The 20,501-nt window shown below is 41.0% G+C and overlaps 1 protein-coding gene across 4 annotated transcripts in view; it reads right to left on the bottom strand.

Annotated features, from left to right (window-relative positions):
* Positions 1 to 20,501, bottom strand: part of LOC119652509 (complexin) — a 538,453-nt gene that overhangs the window by 388,433 nt on the left and 129,519 nt on the right. For all 4 annotated transcript variants that reach the window (XM_038056700.1, XM_038056699.1, XM_038056702.1 and 1 more), the window contains one exon: positions 20,361 to 20,390. The gene's annotated coding sequence lies outside the window, so the exon portion shown is untranslated. The remainder of the gene's footprint in view (positions 1 to 20,360; positions 20,391 to 20,501) is intronic.

Genomic DNA, 20,501 nt, shown 5'->3' with positions numbered 1-20,501 from the left:
TCTTTTTGCAATTACGTTTCAATACAAAATATGCTAGCTTCCCAACGCTATATATTGATTACTGGACAAAAATCGTGAATATTTGATAAACGGAATCACGATGAACCCGAATGAATAAATAAAGGCCAAGTTTGCTCCCAATAAAATTGACAGCAATGACCGAAAGTTGCCAACTTTGTAGCTTTCTAAAGGAATCTCCAACTTTTTGAAATATTAATATATTTTGATGTGACCCCCCATTCCATATTCTTGAAAGCTAGATAAACTCATTAATTAAAAGGATTCCCCAAAAGGAACAACAGGAAGGCACTTCCACCAGATTCTCACTTAAATAAGAGAAATCGATCAATTCAATTTATGCATAAAGGAGTACTCCCTTCTATTGCCATTGTCGTCGCCCGGGCCTCATGCTCAAAATATAAAATATCAGTTCCGAGCGAACCAATGGAAACTTTTACGCCGAAATATGCAATTTAGCCGAGATTTATACTACCGTTCTCATGAATATGCTATTAACGTTGAAATTTATGACAGAAAGTTTAGAAGACATTTTTGAGATATAGTTTAACAATTGCCTGAACGGGGATGAATTTTCAGCTGAAAAATGCTGTAATATGCTGCCTTGGAAGGTAAATTTCAATGTATATGTCACCGAAGTTTGCACTACATTTTAGCAATTTCCAGCTAATATTTATGTACATTATTCTGGCACATAAATCTAATTAAATTGAAAGCTGTAATTAATTTTGACCACTGAGCATCTTTCCCTGCATAAAACTTTTTATTTGGGTCCTTTTAATACATTTTCAAACACTGGAGAAAAATCTTTTCCAAGGATTTCAAATCCATTTCATTCATGTCATATTCAATTCAGGCTGAATCTATTATTGCCACAGTTGCAGTTTTTTTGGCTTTCAAATTTATTATGCTCTTGGGATGTGCATGGGACCTGACAATTCAGAAAATTGAGGCAGACCACGATGAAATAAATTCCTCAAAAAACTCAACAGCACACAGTGAATTAAAATTGATTGGCGCAGCACAAACAAATCGGAAGCTAATAATGACCGCAAACAATCACTGCATTCATCTGTATCTTCCATTCTGTTTTATTTTCATCTGATTTATTTACGTGGACGCAATTTCTTTACTATTTACAATGTTCTTCATATTTATTGTGAAGTGAAGCGGAACTTTAGCATAGAAGACAATAAAATTGATTTCCCAGGAGTTGAATAGCCGAGAATGCCGCTTAATAACTTTCCTTTCGCTGGGAGCGATGAATATCTATTACCCCCGGGGACTAATTCATGAATCGTTAGCGAAATAGCTTAGGTGAAATGGATACTCTATCATTTGCCTTCGGAGATTTATGATTTATGCTGGTGAACGAATTGGAAGTTTAAAGTTATTTTCTGGATATTCTGGAAGGAGGATCGAATGAGTATAAATAGATGCTTCGGCCGAAATGATGCTCGTAAAAATACGCCACTAAAAATAATCCGATGAAAGGAGATTCTCTCTGGGGAAGGTTTATGATTTATTAACTGGCTAATAAGCCCTAGGAAGCTCATTTGAATGCCAAAGCCACTTGGAGAGATTATCGTTCTACCTCAGGGTATAATGTCGAAAATAATCTCGCTGAATTATTCCAAGAAATCTACTGGCCATTGTTTCAAAATGTCATAATCCTCTCTTTTTCCTTATAGCGGAATCTTTTCTTTTCGAGAAGAATTTATTTAATGAATCTTATATGTATGTATATCCAAGTAATTTTTATTTGCATTCTCCTATATATTTAAGGTCAGGATGCTTTTGGAATCATCCCTTAAATAAGGTTTAGCTGAAAGCTGATACCAACTGTGGGTTTTACTTTTAAGTGCAACAAAAGCCAGGGTGAAAGTGAAGGTATCAAATTGTAAAACCTTTGACTACCAATTCTTTCTGTAATGGTAAAGCTTCTGGTATGAAGAGTTTTGTTGATTTTTTATCAAAAGAATATTTGGGTACATTATCCTTCCATATATGTCTCGTAGTTTGTAGTGTATATATTTTGATTATACCCGATATTCTATTCGATATGGGACTGGCATTTTATCTGCTACTAACTAGTAATTTGAAGCGAAGGAAGCAGCTTTGGGCAACCATAACTTTGCCAAGAATAGCGTGATTTCCATCAAACTTTCCGGTATGCTTCATATTAAAACCTATATTACTGCAATACTTTATGGATCTAGGGTGAACTTAACTATAATATTATTTATCTATTTCAAAATATGTCGTAACGGAAAGTATTTCGGGCATTAGATACCATTTTACAAATCCACCAAAACTGTGACGCCGGGTCTTCGAAGTAATTGATCACTTTCGGACCCCCGCACTTCTCCCCTTGGGAGCCAATATCGAAAGTAATACCTGCTTCAGAACCATTCGTTTGTTACTCCGCATGGCAACATCCAGTGAAAGAAAATTTTGCAACCCTCTTATAGGTATATGGGATTCCCCCCCCCCCCTCAAGTTCCACATGCACCAATTTAATTCATCGCGTCCGTAAGGGTCCACAGTTCCAATCTTTCTAGCGAATTACGCGTCATTCGGGCTAACCGTTTTTGAAGAAAAGTGGGTCTAGCAGACAGATAGATGGACAGACAGACAATTGGGAAATCATATCGTAGCTAGAAGCGCTGATCTGGCGCACGCAGAGCATAAAACGGAGGTAATTCTGATCACCAAACGAAGGAAGTAAACGTTGATGAAGATTAGGATTGACAAACTACCAATACACCCGCAAAAAAATATAAATATGCAAAAATATCTGAAAATCATGATTCACAAAAAATTAAACTTCAAGCCAGCAAGCCCCTACATTGTTGGCGAAAATGTTGCCAAATATAGGCGGCCCAAGACAAAAATCGTCGAGTCCTTATCTCCAGAGCTCTTGGCTCGATTTTGCTTAATGCAGCTCCTGTCTGGGCCTCGACATTAGAACATAAATCAACTAGGAAAAAGATTGCATGCCTCTACCGACTAAGTGCAATGAGGACATTATACAGTAGGTACAACATCCGACGAAGCAGTATCTGTGATGGCTAGCATGGCCTTATCAACATCTTGGCGAACTAGGGTCGACGCCTCTATGACCGAATATATGATATCGGCGAATCCTATACTTATCGTCGGCAAATAGCAGGGACTGAAGCAATTCTGAAGTGACAGAAGGGATGAGATGATTCACTTAGACACTGGACAAATAGAATTATCCCAGATGTTGCAAAATGGATTAAACGAACCATGGAGAGGTAGCTAGATTCAAGAAGATGTGGAACACGTTGTTTCTAACTATTTGAGATGCGTCGCACACAGGGCGGATGTGAAAATTATCGCCGGGGCGCAATAGTCGTCCGAGAATATTGTGAACCACATGCTAGCACCTGAAACATCGGTAATAATCTTGGAGAAACTATGGTGGCGATCAACAATAGGGAGGAAAAAGGAGCTTCGAAGGAAGGATATAAGTGCGAGTAGCAGTTCGTATTTAGTTTCCCAGGTGTTGAACCCTCCCGTCTTCCACAAAAACAAAACAAATAGACAGAGAGAGAGTGAACCGATTTTAATAAGGTGTTGTTTTTAACAAAGCCCTAAAAACAACAAAACAGCTACAAAGAATTAATTTTCCCATGTCTTGCTATCCGTACCGGACAGAATATTGTATGCATCAATCTGCCTCAGAATTAAGAACACCTTAATAGTACAGTGTCTTATATTAACGGGAACTTCCGAAACAGAGAAGAAGAAGGCTTCCAACGAGTATTTTATCAATGCCAAGGTGGGCACTGATGACACCTTACTAAGACGCGGGACGGGTAAACACGGTCTTGGTCAGCGAAATGAGGGAATTTATGCAATTTATGTCTCACCGCCTCTTCACTAATGGTACAGAATTTGAGTTCAGAGCCTGCAATTATTGGATTTGAACTGGGTGGGAGCGTAAATTTAATTAGATCGACCGCATTAGTTTTAACAATTGTCTTCAAAAGAGGCGGCACCGGGCTAGATCATTACTGGATGATTATTTACGTCCATATCTATTCGCAGCGATGGAGAGCTTCGATTTCCCAAACTAAACATAGGGGTTTTCGTGATATGACAGCAAAAAAATGGGCAAAAGACGTAAGTTTTCAGTACACTAACCCAATATTTTGATGAGCAGTGCGCCGTCAAGAAAAGTGTATTTATCTATAAGGCAGACGAGGTTGTCGTCTAAGTTCCAAAAGGAACTTAGAAGCCGTGGATAACCACGGAACCGTAAAGGCAGATCGATGAACGTAAGGAGTGATAGTCATGGAGTGGGTGGGTGGGGGAGCGGGCATCATCACTCTGACATTGTGCAGGGAATGCAATGTAGTCCACATAGGGGCAAAAGAAATTCCCCCATTGCTTTGGCAAGGAAAGAAGATGGCAACGATTTCACTACCGTATACTGTAAGTATTTTTATGACCCAGTCAGTCAAACGTTAAGAAGCGAAACAAATGAAAGGATAACTTTACCAGGAAGTACCGTGAACTCCCTATTGTATGCGGAATGTCTAACTCACGTTCCGTGCGGACATGGAATGCTGCCCCAGATGGGAGCAAAATCGTCGTTGCCATCAACGCGCTTAAGTGAAAAATCGCGATCTGTTCGTTGCAGCTCCTGCAGTTTCTGCGAAATTTCTGCTTTGACTCTCCCTTGAATCCTAGAAGTCCCAAATATCTCCGATAAGGTAGAAGAGGGAGATGATCGCTCGTCCGTAAAAAGGCACCCATCTTAAGTGGTTTTTCATTTTCTATGAAGATGTTGAAATGATATATCACCGGCTACAGGCAGGTTCATCGACGTTGTCCACTGATAAATGCTGCGCGGTGGTGCGTTAGATGCCAGAAATACCATTAACGTGGCCAAATGGGGAAAAAGAGGGCGAATGCATCCCAGGTGACTGCGGACTTCCGAAACGCCACTAGGCAGGGACTGTACGGGAGATGGTCGCAACGATGGGATAATTCTGGAAAAGGCGGCTGAACCCCCACACTGATCCCGTGTATTGAGTGGTGGGTCAACCGAAAACACGGAGAATTGAATTACCATCTGGCAGAGTTAATTAAGGTGCATTTTAGTCGTTTGGGAGAATATTCCAGCTGTTCCAAATGCGCTGCTACACCAAAAGACCCGGAAGATATTACGTTCTATTGTCTGAGATTCGTGGATGGAAAAAGAAGCTGAAGTGCGCTTTCATCGTAATTATCGCACCCCGCAATCTTGTTAAGGAAATGAGGTCGGAAGCGTTGTAAACGCAACGACAATCGCAATACAAAATAAACTCTAGGAACTGAATTGAGGCCGAAAAGGGTGACGCGGACTTGATCATACGAGTATAGACCAGCGACCGGCAAGTTTTATTTTACGATGATTCCACGGGGATATGGGCAAAAAATGGCAGTAATTTTAATGGGCTGGAACTGCATCCGTTGCTGCATTCTGGCACAGCAACACCCTTTTAAGACTTCAGTCTCTATTCATAATTCAATATCTTCTTGAGATACGGACACTTCAACCCTAACATCAAGTTGAGGTTGTTTTGCGCCAATGTTCTGTTCTGCTTGAAAGACGCAGCAACTGCAGTTGTTATTTGAAATATAAACCTTCGCCAATATTAATTTCGCTGTGTCATTGAGGTTCTGCGGCTAGATACAATCTAGACTAAAAACTTCGTAGCTGTGCTAATTAGAAGACATATTTGTCAGTGGATAAATCACACTTTAAGAAAGGACGGATACTGTACGGCTGACTATGCTACCTAATAAATTCACCATCCTAGAGTAGTCCTCGAGGGATATTCCGCAGCATTCGGTTCTCGGGAAGACCCGGAGGGCCTGAAACATATTTCGAAACGGAGATTAAAACGGGTAAGTATCCCTTCTAGGAGGAAACAAAAAGCAGAGTTTTCTTATATTATCAGAATAAGATTTAACTATTCTCTTGCATTTTCACATAATCGATGTTATTCTTCGATTTGAAATAAAAATATTTTTTTTTGTTCAATAACACCCACATGTAATCATAATTTAGGACTATAGTCCCTAAATTGCCAGGCTGAAGAGGAGTAGAATTGTTGACATGTGCTGGCTATGATATATCGAGGATACACATGGTGATAGTGTTTCTTTCACGAACGGGGATGGGATGGGATCCCTGGAGGAAATCAACCGTGAAAATTGGTATATCAACTATAGATTTGGCAACATACCTGTACCCATGCGCAGGTAAAAGCCGATGAAAGACTCTTCAGAGGAGATATCGAGTGAAAAAATTACCGAGGTCCTCAAAAGAATTTCAGAGGCCACAGAGGACAGGATCAAGCAGGGAAGAAGACCTGCTACCCTGTGAGGAGGAAAAGCAGGGCGACCTCGACCTAGATTTCTAGGACTCAGGATTGACAGGGACTTGTAAGAGAATGCCATTTCGGAGGGGGAGGGTGATACTTTCACAGTGGCGAAGAGCTCCAAACACTAACGAAACGAAGGGCCAGCATTAGGATAATCCAGGTAAACCTCCACCATGCAGCAACTGCATCTGCAGTAATTGAAAGGGCAATCTTCAAGGACAACATTGGAATGATGCTGGTTCAATAAGACTGTGTGCACTGGTGGTAGATACGCGGTGCGAAAGGAAGTAGTACCCAGGTTATATGGGTCTCCTCTTACGAAAAATGGAGAGCTTCTTCCTCAAAAGAAAGTTACGATGCACATGTCTTGCAGGGACTCTGACCTTATGGCTGTGAAATGGGAGAACAACTCGATAGGCAGTCGTAATACCAGGCTACTTTCCAGGAGACGATATGTGGATCAAATCGGAGCTACTAGCTAGACAAGTGAAGTTCTGCGAGAAGAAGGCGATACCACTTCTTCTCGGTTGTGATGCCAGCACCCACTATAAGATCTGGGCAAACACTATTGAAATTCAAAGAAGTGGGTACTTTCTTGAATCCATCTTTTCTAATTAGTTAGAAATACATAACATATGGAACGCGCACAATTGTGACCAGCACCAGGCAAGAGGTGGAGATATAACTTTAGGGAACACTCTGATGAGCGGCTTTGTCAAAAATTAGAGGGTTTCTGATGAGCCCCCTATGGCGGATCATAGAATAATCAGATTCCACGTTGGGGGCAACTTGGAAATATAGAATAATGAAGAATTCCATAAGAACAGATTGGACTCCTTCACAAGACACTTCAGTGAAAATATGGCTAATCTACAGGTGAACGATGACATCAGGAGCGCAATAGAGATATAAGCATACGTATCATGGTGGGAAAAAAACTTAACCAGAATGAGAAAGGAGGTGCGAAAACTCTTCAACCGAGCGAAACCACCCGAGAACTAGTAGAGGTACAAAAGAACACTGACGACATATAATAACGCGATCAGAGAAGTAAAACAAAACAGCTTTAGCCAACTCTGTGAAGGGATCGAACAAATCACCGAAATGACCAGGCTATACAAAACTATAGCCAATGGCGGGACAATATCTTCTGTCTGCATTTTCCCAGCACTACTCCAGAGAGGCCTAAAAACCATGTTAAAGTCTCTCCTAAGGGTGGTCAAGCCCATACCTTATAGAACCCAAAACGGTGGAGAAGGTCATAGACAACTATCTTAGAACTAACGTTCTAATGCTTAATCCCCTACATCAGTGTCAAGATGTTTACCGGGCAGGACGGTCAACCGACACTGCCCTATATTTGACGGATATATTACGGAGTGCCATAGACACGAAGGAAATGGCAGTGTGTGCGTTTTTAAATATTGAAAAAGCGTTCGATAAGACATTGCACACAGAGAATTACCTAATCTGCAAGGAAGTGGGAAACACAGTGGCCTTCTGGATGGGCAGAATCTAAGAGAGTAGGTGAACAACACTACCAACAGGTACGAATTCTATTGTTATGTACACTACTCAAGATTATCAAGAGGGTATTAGAACCATTAATGTGGAGCAGTTGATGAACTTGTAGTAGAGCTAGCAAACACTGAAATACAAGTTAACTCCTCTCCATCTGCACATATGGATGCAGAAAAGGAGGCTGATCTTTAGAATGAAGGGGAGCTCCAAGGAAGTGGGGAGCTGCCTAAACCGAAGGAAAATTGCTATTCTTTCCAGGGGGTACCCCGAATTACTGATACCCAGAGGTAACATCACTTTGAGGTTTGATTTCGATAAGTTTATGACATGTTAGAGTAAAAGGGCAAACTGAGAGAGGGTGGCAGTGACATATGGTTTAAACCAACAACTGATTGCCTGAAAAACTTACGGATTCTTCACAGCAGAGGGGTGGTTCAAGGAAAATGTACTTTGTGTAAGCATGCTAACATATTCCAAGTAGAAATATACGTATTGGTTTGGAAGGCAGTGGATGAACTGGTTAGGAAGTGAGCAGGGACGTCTCTACATGGGCCCAAAACTCTTCTTGTGGAATCGGAAACTATTCGTGGCTATGACATTAGAAAATGAAGAGGAACGGCTATGGGGACTATACTGAGCGAACCTACCAGGAATGGAGCAGCCCAGGTTGCTTATGGGGGGAGACAAACCAAAGCACTATTTGAACCTAAAGATGCGCATCCGGGGTATTGCATTGGGAACGTTCACTAGTCACTACCATCTAGGCAAGCTAGGGATATGATGAAATCTGCATACACGTTCTGGGACAACACCTGGCACTTGTGCAAAGTAAGTCGAGGCACCTGAGAAAATATTTAATGCCAGAGACCAAGTTGAAAACGATTACAGGCTTGCTTCACATACTACAGTTGATAGGTACACTATAACCACTTAAAAAGGCACATTTCTTTTTTTAGGACATCACAACTTCAATTTACAGAACAATACTAATAATCTGAGAACTGTCGCTAACTGCGGCCAATATAGATGTCAACGCGGGTGCCGGCTTGTAATTACCTGCCGCAGAAAGTTCGCTGGATATTGCCACACTTGGTAGTGTAGAAACCCCCATGTCCTCATCTCCAGGAAAGTTTGCCTGGGTGCTTTCACAGGTTCACGATGTCTGGATTGCATGGATCTATTTCCACGAGTCGATATTAGACCAGTTGTGTCGGAAGAGAGGCATGGCTGTAATCCTTTGCCTTTGTGGCTGAAGTCTCTTTCTGCCGAGCTTCCTCTGTGATTTTCTGGAAGAATCAGGTAACAGTGTCACCGACAAGCCGGCCATGGTCAGGTTTCCAGTTCCTCTCATTAAGGGAGTTTCTCTGCTATCGTTTGTGGCTAACAGCGCAGTAGACACTGGGTGCAGGCTTTGCGTTGAAGTGGAGGGCCACGTCTTCCACAGATGAATCTGGCGAAGCCTCCACCTGGGTGAATTCGAAGTCTATGACTCCTGACCAATTGGAGAGTTACAATCCGTTGCTTCCACTTTCATGTGTTGGACGCCGTTAGTGTAGTAGTAAACTACTACAGCTTCACCACCACGACAAATTGATGTCCGAGAGGGAGAAGAGCAGCAGGTAATCACATGATTCATCTTAAAATTTCTAAGACAATTAGTAAAATTATCGTTTCTATAAAGATATCATCAGCCATCTAAGTTCTGTGAAATATGAAATACGTTAATCTATCTATATAAGTATATGGTGTCACAGAGCCTTGACTATGAAACTTTACATTCTCTTAGAAATATTTGAAATATTTTGCCTCTCGCATATTTGCCTTAGATAAGTTTATATGCCTGTGTGACTTATTCAAATACCAAGCCAGAAACTGCCGAGAGAAATTCCTTGAAAAATGTTTACGTAGCATAGTTTCCATTGAAAAACTTTACTTTTCCAACTCACAATATGAGGGAGCTGAAATCAGGCAGCACGTGCAGAGTTTCGCTTTGAGAGCTTTGTTTCCAGAAGCATACCTGCCAATTAATATCCCCATCATAATGTCAATTCGCCTAGATTTACTTACGTATGTTTGCATATGAATGTACGTACGAAGGATATGAATATAGACGTATATATGGGTATGTATCCTCCTATATAACATGGACCCGGATAATCGATTTAAGTACATCGCCGTACACATATTATACAGACCAGCCTGAGGGTTGATATCAGTGTGCAAAAAGGCTTCTAACCGACTTCCCTTCAATGGCATGGCATAACAAAGGAGGAAAAAATTACAGCTATACATATTCTGCACACTGAAGGCAGGTGAAAGGTTGCTTTCACAATATAAAGGTCTATTGAGGTGAGTAGCCGTCGTCGTCGCCGTCGCCAGTGGATTGGCTGGTCGATAGTTCCAATATTGGATAAGGTTGATTTATAGAGATTGTGGGTTCAGACGATTATGAACGAGCCGCAGAGCAAAGTAGCATTTTCCGTAGCTTTTCATCAGGAAATGTTGATAATATTTTCACATACCGTACACTCAGTGGAGTTCGAAAAGACGTACTTACTGGAATGTTTATTTTGCTATTAAGAGTGGACTTTCAAGGACGTATTACAATTTGTTCACATATTCACCTATGAAATTTTCGATGTAGCATTGTTCTGAAGAGAAAGCCAAGGAGGATTTGAAACATTTATTCATTAACGGAGTACCTGAATATGGAAACCAGGACCTTTTGTTTGGGAGTTGCATTGTTATTAGGTTAGGTACTAGTACGCCCGAATTTAAAGAGCTAACTTTGAACAACCTCTGGAATTTCTGGAATTTCGAACTTGAAATAAAGGTTTAAGTTAGGATGCTATAAAGCTACCTATGCACTGATCTACTTGATCTGTATTTTTGTATGGATACTGCCCAATTTAAGGATGCTCAGCGGTTCATCGCATCGTCGTTGCAGCAAAAAGCCACTTTTCCCTTGACAAAGTTTGATTCAACGAAATCAATTCATTGCAGCTTTTTTGCTTCCAAGGGAACACAAAGGAATACAAAGGAGCAGAAATTGTCGTATTCTCTTGGAGATGGCATGCAAAATCGCTATCAACCCGAAACAGATCCCTTGCAGACGCATTTGCATTTCACAAGGCCCATCTTTTGAGCTGCTTTCATACAAGTCTAACCTGCAAACACTCTTCTGATTTGTCTAACATGTGAAATCCAATACAGTGCCAGGATATTCATTGCAAGGACAAATTTTCCGTTCCTACGTGCCTTTCTGTGAATATTCCTGCTACCTCTTTCGATATATCTTTCATTGCCGGCGTGGTTATGTCGACTAATGTAACAATTGTGTGAAAACTTAACAAAGTGGGATATAATTGTGCTCGCAGGATTGGATCACAGAAAATTCATGTATAGAGTATGAAAGGAAAGTATCACGGATTCACGCTCCGTTGCCAGGCTTGCGATTTATATACACGCTTTTGTCCCGGCAATAATATGGAAAAATTGAAATGAATGCAATATGACTACTACCTACAGGCGAATGGATTTTTAATGATCTGCAGTCTCCTAGTCGTGAAAAATGGTAATACGCTGTGCAATTAAAATGCATGAGTGGTTATGCCTCCAAGAGGCAGAATACTCCATAATTAATGTGTTTAAAACGAGTAAATGTCGCATTCTATGACACACCAATTATTTTAAATGGATGTGAATGACGTTGTGAAGCACATCCATACAGTTTTGACACAAATATTGTTCTTCATTGAGTATGTTTTTCAATAGAAACTTTTGCAATGTCATCGGAGCCATATTTGATGGAGTTTTGAGATGTGCAAACTACTGCAAAAGTTCATCCCAGCAGAATCCACTCTGCAGCAACGTTTAGAAATTATTTGAAAGCTTTATGAAACTCAATGCTCTCCAGCGCGAACTAAAAATGCACTTCGCAAATTTTACGGTTCAAACAATCTAAACAGTTTGCCCATTATTCGACCTTCCATTCACAAATTCAAAAGTTAATTTACATTTTGCCGAACTGATATCAGAACCCAAACAATTAACTGCAACTGCATTTCTCTCTTTTGACCTAGAATCTGGTTAAATGCATTAGGGAATTACTTCTGGAATGTTGGAACAGACATTCTTAACATTCCATAGACCTGCTTCGCATAGCAGCATAGTCTATAATTAACTACAAACCGGTAATAATTATCGTTCCAATCCAAAGAAAGGAGTAGGTGGCTCAGCAACTAAAGGGGAGAATGCTGCGTATATATTTATATGTACCTGCTGACCAGGATACTTCTGACCGGATTGGTTGCGGATAATGACATGATCCACCATCTATGGATCTCGCAAGTTAACTTTGTAAGCAAGTAGCCGCGCACAGGCAGAACGATTGGCTTTGTGTCTGTCTTCCTAAACCCTTTCCTCCTTTCTGGGGGAGTAAGCCTCCTTAAAAAATCCGTAATCTGGGCAGAAGAAATCGACGCGCCTATTGGATGAATTGTAGTGACGTTACACTGTACTTTAGCGGCTCCCTTCCAAATACTTTCCCTACATTTGGAGGTAGCCACGTGCATTGCAATATTGTTGTTGCAAAGCTGGTCGCTCCCTCCCTACTCAGAACGGGTCATCGCCCTTGAATGTTTTGACGCCAACCACTAGAGTTCGTCGTATGATTTAGACGAACCAACTCAACGAATTTGTCGTCGGCGCCTATTGCCGTGTTACAGATTAGGAGCGGAATCCATCAAGGTTCAGACACCGATTCTATGACGCGTTAATAACCTGATTTCCGGAACTAAGTCATGTTCTCGAACAGATCGTTGTCAACCACTAGTGGATACTACTAAGCAACAAATCTTCACTTCACTTCTTTCACTTGAGCTCGGTGTGGAGTCGTCAATTTACCGGGCTAGTCAAAGGACCAACTAAAGTACTCCACCTGTAAAGCATTCAATGAGCCCAGTAGCCAGGGGAAGCTTAGCAACTGGGATATCGGCCCAATGTATAATGAGAAGATTTAATTCCAGATCGTATTCACAGAATATGCTCTCTTAGACGCTAGGCCAAAACTTACAAAACTAAAGTTTGCTTCGGCAACAATCAACATCATTCCTGCCGGTGCTTCTGATCGTTTGGCTGGCGGTCTACATTCAACTGCCACACTTATTCGTCTCAATAATCAACATCTTCATCATCATCATTCAACAAAAGAATCGAAAAACCCTTTCACGCAAGCACTTCTTAGAAATTCATCACTAATTGAAAACTACCATCTCTCCAATGATATGCAACTCCAAGAAATCCTCAATGTGCTGAAGCAGAATTTTGCGGTATGCCCCAATCACATCCGTAGGTATCAAATGCACTTTTAACGAAAGACAAATAACTGCGTTTATAAAAAATATCAACAACTCAGGTCGGTAAGGAAATCTTGATCTGGATGAGATAGAAGACTTCTGGAGAAGTGTCTGGAGCCAACCCAGCCGTTGCAATTTCGAAGCAGCATGATTCCCACACTTTATGCAAGTTCCTCTCTGAAATAATATATCACAAAAGTCGACATTGAAGCAGCCCTTGAAAAGCAGTTTAAGAACACTCATAGGGTATTGACAAACCATTTTAATCAAATGATTGTCGATCCGAAAGTAGTTCTATCATTCTTCACCAACGGGATAGCTTGTTTCATCCTCAAGAAACAGGGTATCTCTTGCTCTTTGTAATTTTTCACTTCTCTGCGCGAACATCTCAAAACATCTTGGTGTTCAGAAATCACTTAAAAACATTGCACTACAATCAAGCGCATTCATTTCGTGAAATCCTCTAGCCAATTACAACAGACTATCGTCTTGACAGATAATAAATTGTCTCCTTTGAACTTGAAAAGCAGAGAATGAGATCCCATGTCGAATATTACTTCAGTCCAACAGAAGATCGACATGTGGAAAGAGAAACCCATTCACAAAGGTCATATAAAAAAAATTGCAGTTGCCAGGCATTGACAGTAGTATTCTATGAGACCGAAGGAGGATGCTTCGCCCATAACATTATTAGACAGTCTGATGGATGCTCCCCCAACACACAACATTTGCATGCCGGATGTTGAGCAATACCGAGTACACGAGTAGCTATAACTCCGTCCGCAAGATTCTCTGTCAAAACCTTGCGTTGAAGTCTAACTTAGTGGCAACCTACCATCCTTACTATAAGTATATTCCGCAGAGAATCTTGGAAAATGATCAAGCTAAACTACTGTGGAATCACACTATTGTGACCGACCACAGTGTTAATCACAATAGACCCGATCTGGTTCTGCTTCTCAAGGAAGAAAGAGTATGCTTCATAATCGAAGTAGCCGCACCGTAAGGCTGGAACATTGTTGAAAAATACCAAGAAAAACGCCTCCTTTTTGGGCGATATTAAGTAGGCCTGTAGGTTACAAAAGATCGAAGTAATACCGTAGATAATTTCAGCGACGGGATTACTCCCGCACAATTTACATAGAGCGCTGGAAACGCTCGATCTTAGGGCCGGACTTTACATGACAATGCAAGAAGTGGTCATCTTTGCCACCTGTGCTATATTCCGAAGAGTCCTGTCCGGTAAGAATCTGTCGGCTCCAGTCTTTATATGCACTGTGTTGGATTTAAAATCTATAGGCGGCCGCGTCACTGCTTGAAGTGTTTGCGACAATCGGGGCAGCAGCGGTACACTTTGCGTTAAAACGCATCATCACTGTAATGGGCACTTGGATGCCTTCAGCCCAACCTCAGGTTGGTCGCCCCACGGTCCGGTTGGGCGGGGAGAGGGTTTGTGGGCTTTCTAACTATCTATATAATATATACACACGGTTGTCCCAGCGGATCAGCCGCACTTACGCGCCATCTTTCACAGTTCGCTGAAATATGCTTCAGCTCCCCCGTACTCCTCATCTACTATTCTGTGCCTAGTGTCCTTGGAGTTACCAACTCGTCGGCCAATTTGGGAAAGTGTTCCACTGTATGGCGGAGCCAGCAATGCATTTGGCGCCCCTCCTTCATGTTTGGCTTATCCATTACCACTGATCAAATCATCCACGGCTGACAGGCCTGTGCGTGAACCAAATACTTCGCTTGAAATAGTATCAGGTCAGCAAACTCCAATGATACGTTGCAGAAAGTTTGGAGCTTTCACTGTCAGTCTAAAGCAGGTGGTGGTAACTTTCCATGTGTTACTTTTATATACTCGTAATAACACAGAAAGAACACTAGCACAGAACAATCTGAACTCAATCTTGGTGTTTAGATAACTGAAATTTTCAGATTTACAGAGCAGCGAAAGCGGATATGGCGTTGTTTTGATTTGGAATATACTTATGAAATGGTTGTATTCTACGGTATCTTCCGCTTTCCTGACCAGCGCAATAACAAACTCCCTTCTGTCACAACGCACAGTACAGTGAACTTCCTGTGATTTTGCACGGTATAGAAGTTCGACCGCATCACGCCCGCAATCATTCGCATCGGCCAATAGAACCTTCAATCTCTTCTGTACTCCTTTGCGTTATTCATTAATCCAACGCGCAGTAGACTTTACAGAAATAGTAAAAACATCAATTCAGGCCTAACGAGATGGAGTAGGGAAACGGATCAATCACTACGGGCCCGGAGGTTACTTGGCCTGAAATATGAATTTTAACAAAATTAGATGTGTATTTTAGTAATGCAAAAGGATCCCTATTTACCCCGAAAAAAAGGATTCTTGTTGCGCAAACCAGGGACTTGAATTACCGGTGTGATGACCTGTTGTATGTGCTGACCTTGGTTAACAACCTATGTGACGACGACATCACAACTTCTAACTTCAAGTAACCCTAAAAAGTCAACAGGGAAATAACGAGATTCTTCGATGTTTTGCTTATTTCTCTTATGGTAAAATAGAGAGAGAATAAGAAGGCTCCCCAACGGAGCTCTAAAGTCTGATTTAGCTGCTGGCTACAATCGTTATAAAGAAGCGCAGAAAGCTTCAAAGAAAAGGTTGGCTAAACGATCATCATGCAGAACCTTCTGCGAAGAGAATAGCTCGCTTAAGGCAACCTCAAAGGTGAAGCGGATCCTTGCCAAAGAACGTAGCCAGTAGCCGGGTTATCAATGTTTACAGAGGAGGTGGTACATACTTTTTAATCAACATTGGAAATCTCAGCTCAGGACCGATCACCCTCAACCGAGAGCGAGTAAAACGCGATTTGACTCGCTCCACAGATACAAGTCTGCGGGCATGAATGGCATAATTCCTGCTCTAGTAATAGAAAGAATCGACGCCCTGGATCTCATATTCGGAATAAATACCGGTCATGCTGAGCACATGCTTTTATTCCAATTAATTGGCATGATGTGAAGATGATATTTATTTCCAAGCAAAGGAAACTCATCTACAGTGATGGAAGAAGCTTCCGACCAACAGTTGCAGATGATCTTCCTGTTATAATCACAATATCCAACCGCTTGTAATCCGCGTTTGGTACCTCCGTAACGAAATGGCGGTGAATGCTAGGACGACTAAACTAGTTATGTTCACTGGGATAGTTAGATGCAGCTACATGGTACCTACCTTTCTAGGAGCGGAAATCCAGCTGGTACAAACAGACAGGTATTTAAGAAGTGCATCTCGAGTCCAAGCTATCGTGGAATAATTATCACCGACGTCATGGAAGGCAAATCGGGGGGAGTGCACGGGAAATCTGCCCAACTTCTCGCTAAGAATTTCTACAGAGAAGAATCCGCGCACTCACTGGCTCTGGAGAATGTTTTTAGATCTGTAAAGGCCTGCGGACGCCATGAGCGGGAGGCCACTGAACTGAGGATTTCCGAAAATAGTACAATGAGACTAACAAAAGGTCTAAGTGTTTGGAGCTGCAACTCCTCCCACTAACCTAAACTAACTAAGCTAACTTTACCAAGAAATAAAAGTGAAAGCAGTAAGTAAAGTCATACATACTATTAAGAACTGTAATGAGCCACCATATGAATTACTTGCGCAAATGAAGCCAAATGAGTACTTCCATAAAAACGACATCTTGTGAGTTGACGCTTAAGAATATACCCAAAATCTTACCTGCTTGTCGTAACAAACGACTAAAAGGGATAGAAATTTGTCGACTAGCAACCTACAAATTTTGAAAGTTTATTGCCAAAATGTTAACCCCTCGAACAAGGACTAACCCCACTTAGAAGGTCTTTGACTATAAAAAACGGACTAGGATGGGTTCCTGATAGGATCCTCAGAATGCTCGCTTTATCCAGCTTGAGCGGAAGGAACGATGTAGGCATTCTGGTCCCAAGCGAAGTAAAACCATGAGACTTTAGAGAGTACTCCGCTTCCTCTTGCCACACTAATGGCAATGGGCTTATGTACTCTAGAAAGCCATATGGAAGCAGACGCGAATCCTGTATCGGGTTTTTTTCTGACAGCTACCGCAAAGCGCACTCTTTTGACCAGAGAGCCGGTTTCTGACAGACTTTGCAAAAGGTTAAAGAACATCACATTTTTAACGGGGACTTCCAATATAGTGGAGTGCTTTCAACAAACAATTACACGCAGTTCAGGGGAGGCTTCCAAAAGATGACATTGTGATCATAATGGTTGATCTGAATGCTGCCTCGCTCAGACATGTGGTCTTGACCGGCCTTGGCGACAATAACAATAATGGCGGGAAATTGGTGGATTTCTGCAATTTCCACCGCCTTATTATTGGTGGCACATTGTTCGAATACAGAGCCTGCCATAAGGTTAGTTGGGTTTCAGCTGGCTTGCGCTGTACGAGCAGTCAGATCGTCCACTTCGCGATCAGCAGTAAATTTAGTAGTTGTCTCTTGGATATGCATAACAAGAGAGGTGCTGACATGGGCTATGAAAGGGATCACCATCTGATGATGGCTTCCGTTCACTTGCGTGTTACGCCCGCGACTTGTGGCAGGTTTTGGGAGGTGTTTCCCCTAAATTCAACATCGACTGCTTGTATGATCCAACTCTCGCTCGACAATTACAGAGCTACTTTGCCGATTGGACGGCAGATATACTGAGAATATCGACGAGCATTGGGCTACCATCAAGAATGTTCTTTCCTCGGGTGCTACCCAGGACCTCGTCCTCGTCTTGACTGCGGAATCATGGTAACGGATCGATGAACAGAATAGATTAAAGGCCCAACTGACTCCTTATCTCTCATCAACATCCTTCGGATCATTTTGCAGTGCATCTGGAGTGCTTTACACAGGAGGCATTCCGGAGAAATTAATAGCCCTAATCAGAGCGACATATTTTGGGGTAAAATATCACGTGCTGCACCGAGGTAACATCTCGGAGGATTTTTATGTTCAAAGCGGACTCCGCCAGAGTTGCATCCTGTCACCGATATTATTCCTTCTTATTACCCGTAACGTTCTTCATGCTATCTTGTACTATACCGATGAAAACTACTTGCTCTCTCATCGGTTATATAATATATACATACATACATATAATAAACACCAACAGAACAAAGGTTCTCAGTCTGACGGGTAATTGCACTCTTCTTATCTGCATTAATGAGTAGAACATCGAGGGCGTCGTTCTATTCGTAGATCTAGGAGGCGTGGTTTCTGTGGACATTGGCACCAAACTGGATGTTGCTCGACGCATTAATAGGGCTAGATTCGTTTTCGTTGCTTTGCCTAAAATTTGAAAATTCAATTATCTCATCACTAAAACCAAAGTGAGAATGTTCTTCTGTGTTGCTGACTGAGAGAGATACGCTGGCCTGGCACTATTTCCAATGAAGAACGTGATCGATGCACAGGCCTGGCACTCATATGCACTACAGGCGGAAGGCGTGGATAGGCTGCACATTATGGACAATTGCATTACGCGCTATGGCACGCAGTGGCCGACGAGTGGGTGTCTACTGCCTGGAGGTCAAATTCCTAAAGCATTTCAATTAAAAATCAAGAATTCATTGACTAACTTTTAAAGAGGAGAGGTTAACCCGAACTAACCTGGAACTATTTGGCCTATTAAGTCTATTAAGTCGATCAGAATAAAATTTACTGAGAAAAGGATCCAAACCGAAAGTGACCTGAAGTTCAAAAAAGCATTTAATTTTATACAATTGACGTGTTTGAAAGCGGTGACAACAACTGCTCGGAAACTTCTAAACTGATCTTTTTAAAACTTGGTGAAAATTACTTTTTTTTTGCGCGGCAACTGATGTTTATCACTTAATAAAAATAGTTGTTGAATTAATCAACTAAAGCTTATGTGGAATGGAGATGAGTAGGTATCCAATATCACCGAAGTTTTATCACATTACAATCACCAAGTACCTCCCAAACATCACAACATAAGAGCATCATTTAAAATACTATCACAACATAACCAAACCACCTCCAATAGAGAAGTGGTGATGATATTTCTCTTGCGATTACTAATTTTATGCACTTTCTAATCTAATATATCATTAAAAGACATCACTAAACATCGACGAGTAATACCGTAATTTTTCGTTGGATACATCACATCTTCCTTCCTAGTGCAAGTGATGTGGCAGCTGGTAATTTCGACTGCCAAGTATAACATTTAATGTTGGTGTATCTCGTATATAGTTAGGACAGGGAAAAGTGATATTTATAATATTACAAAAGTAATGTGATATCAATGTGAAATTATACACGATCCCACAGTAAAGCCAACTAAGGTACAGAGATGGACAAGAGAGTCACTTTTCTACAAATGTGTAATTAAGACATGCAAATATAGTTCTTGAATAGAAATGCAGCATCACAAATGGTGGTGCGAATCCCACACTCCCAGCATCCGTCAACCTTTCGAGGTCAAAATCTTTACTAAAAAGGCAGACATTGGGTAAAGAAAAAGTGACTACGTTCAAATCGATTTTCAAAATTTTTCTCGAATGCGTTTAACAAATTTGAGTAAAGGGTTTAGGATCTGTTCAATACTATTTGCTGCATTGAGGTGAAGCTAGAAGTTAAAGCGAATTTTACATTGAAGTTCTTACATATTTTCGTGGGGCAGAAACACATATTAAAACATGTTTTCATTTGGGGCGAAAGGTCTAGCATTTGAGGATCAAAGCGACCCCGAAAAGCAAAGCCAGACATAATGCAATCCAGTACTACCAAAACAAATAATAAGGTTAACGGGAATCTAATTATATGTATATTATAAAACAGAAAGGTAAAGCCTATTTGCTACATTTAAAGCACCTACGTATATACCCACCGAGGGTACGCGTAATTAACTTGAATATTCCAAATATCTTCTAGTAGAACAACACCAATGAGTTTCAAATTTTTTTTATTCAGTGTTAAGCACAATTTTAAATTTCGTATTCAATTACCCTTTCGCAATTTGCATACACTTTCATTAAAATTTGATTAAGCTTACCTTAAATATATTTATGGAAATAGCGTAGATCTGAAAATAAAAATATATATTTTAGAAAGGGTTGTTTTTATATAATCAATCAATTTAATATATTCTATCATAGAATTCAGAGGTATGGGATAAAATACATGTAATAAAGAT

Source organism: Hermetia illucens, chromosome 3, assembly GCF_905115235.1.
Source record: "Hermetia illucens chromosome 3, iHerIll2.2.curated.20191125, whole genome shotgun sequence".
Classification (NCBI taxonomy): Eukaryota; Metazoa; Arthropoda; class Insecta; order Diptera; family Stratiomyidae; genus Hermetia; species Hermetia illucens.
The sequence above is the reverse complement of the archived record's forward strand: the minus strand, read 5'-3'. Positions and strand labels throughout refer to the sequence as shown.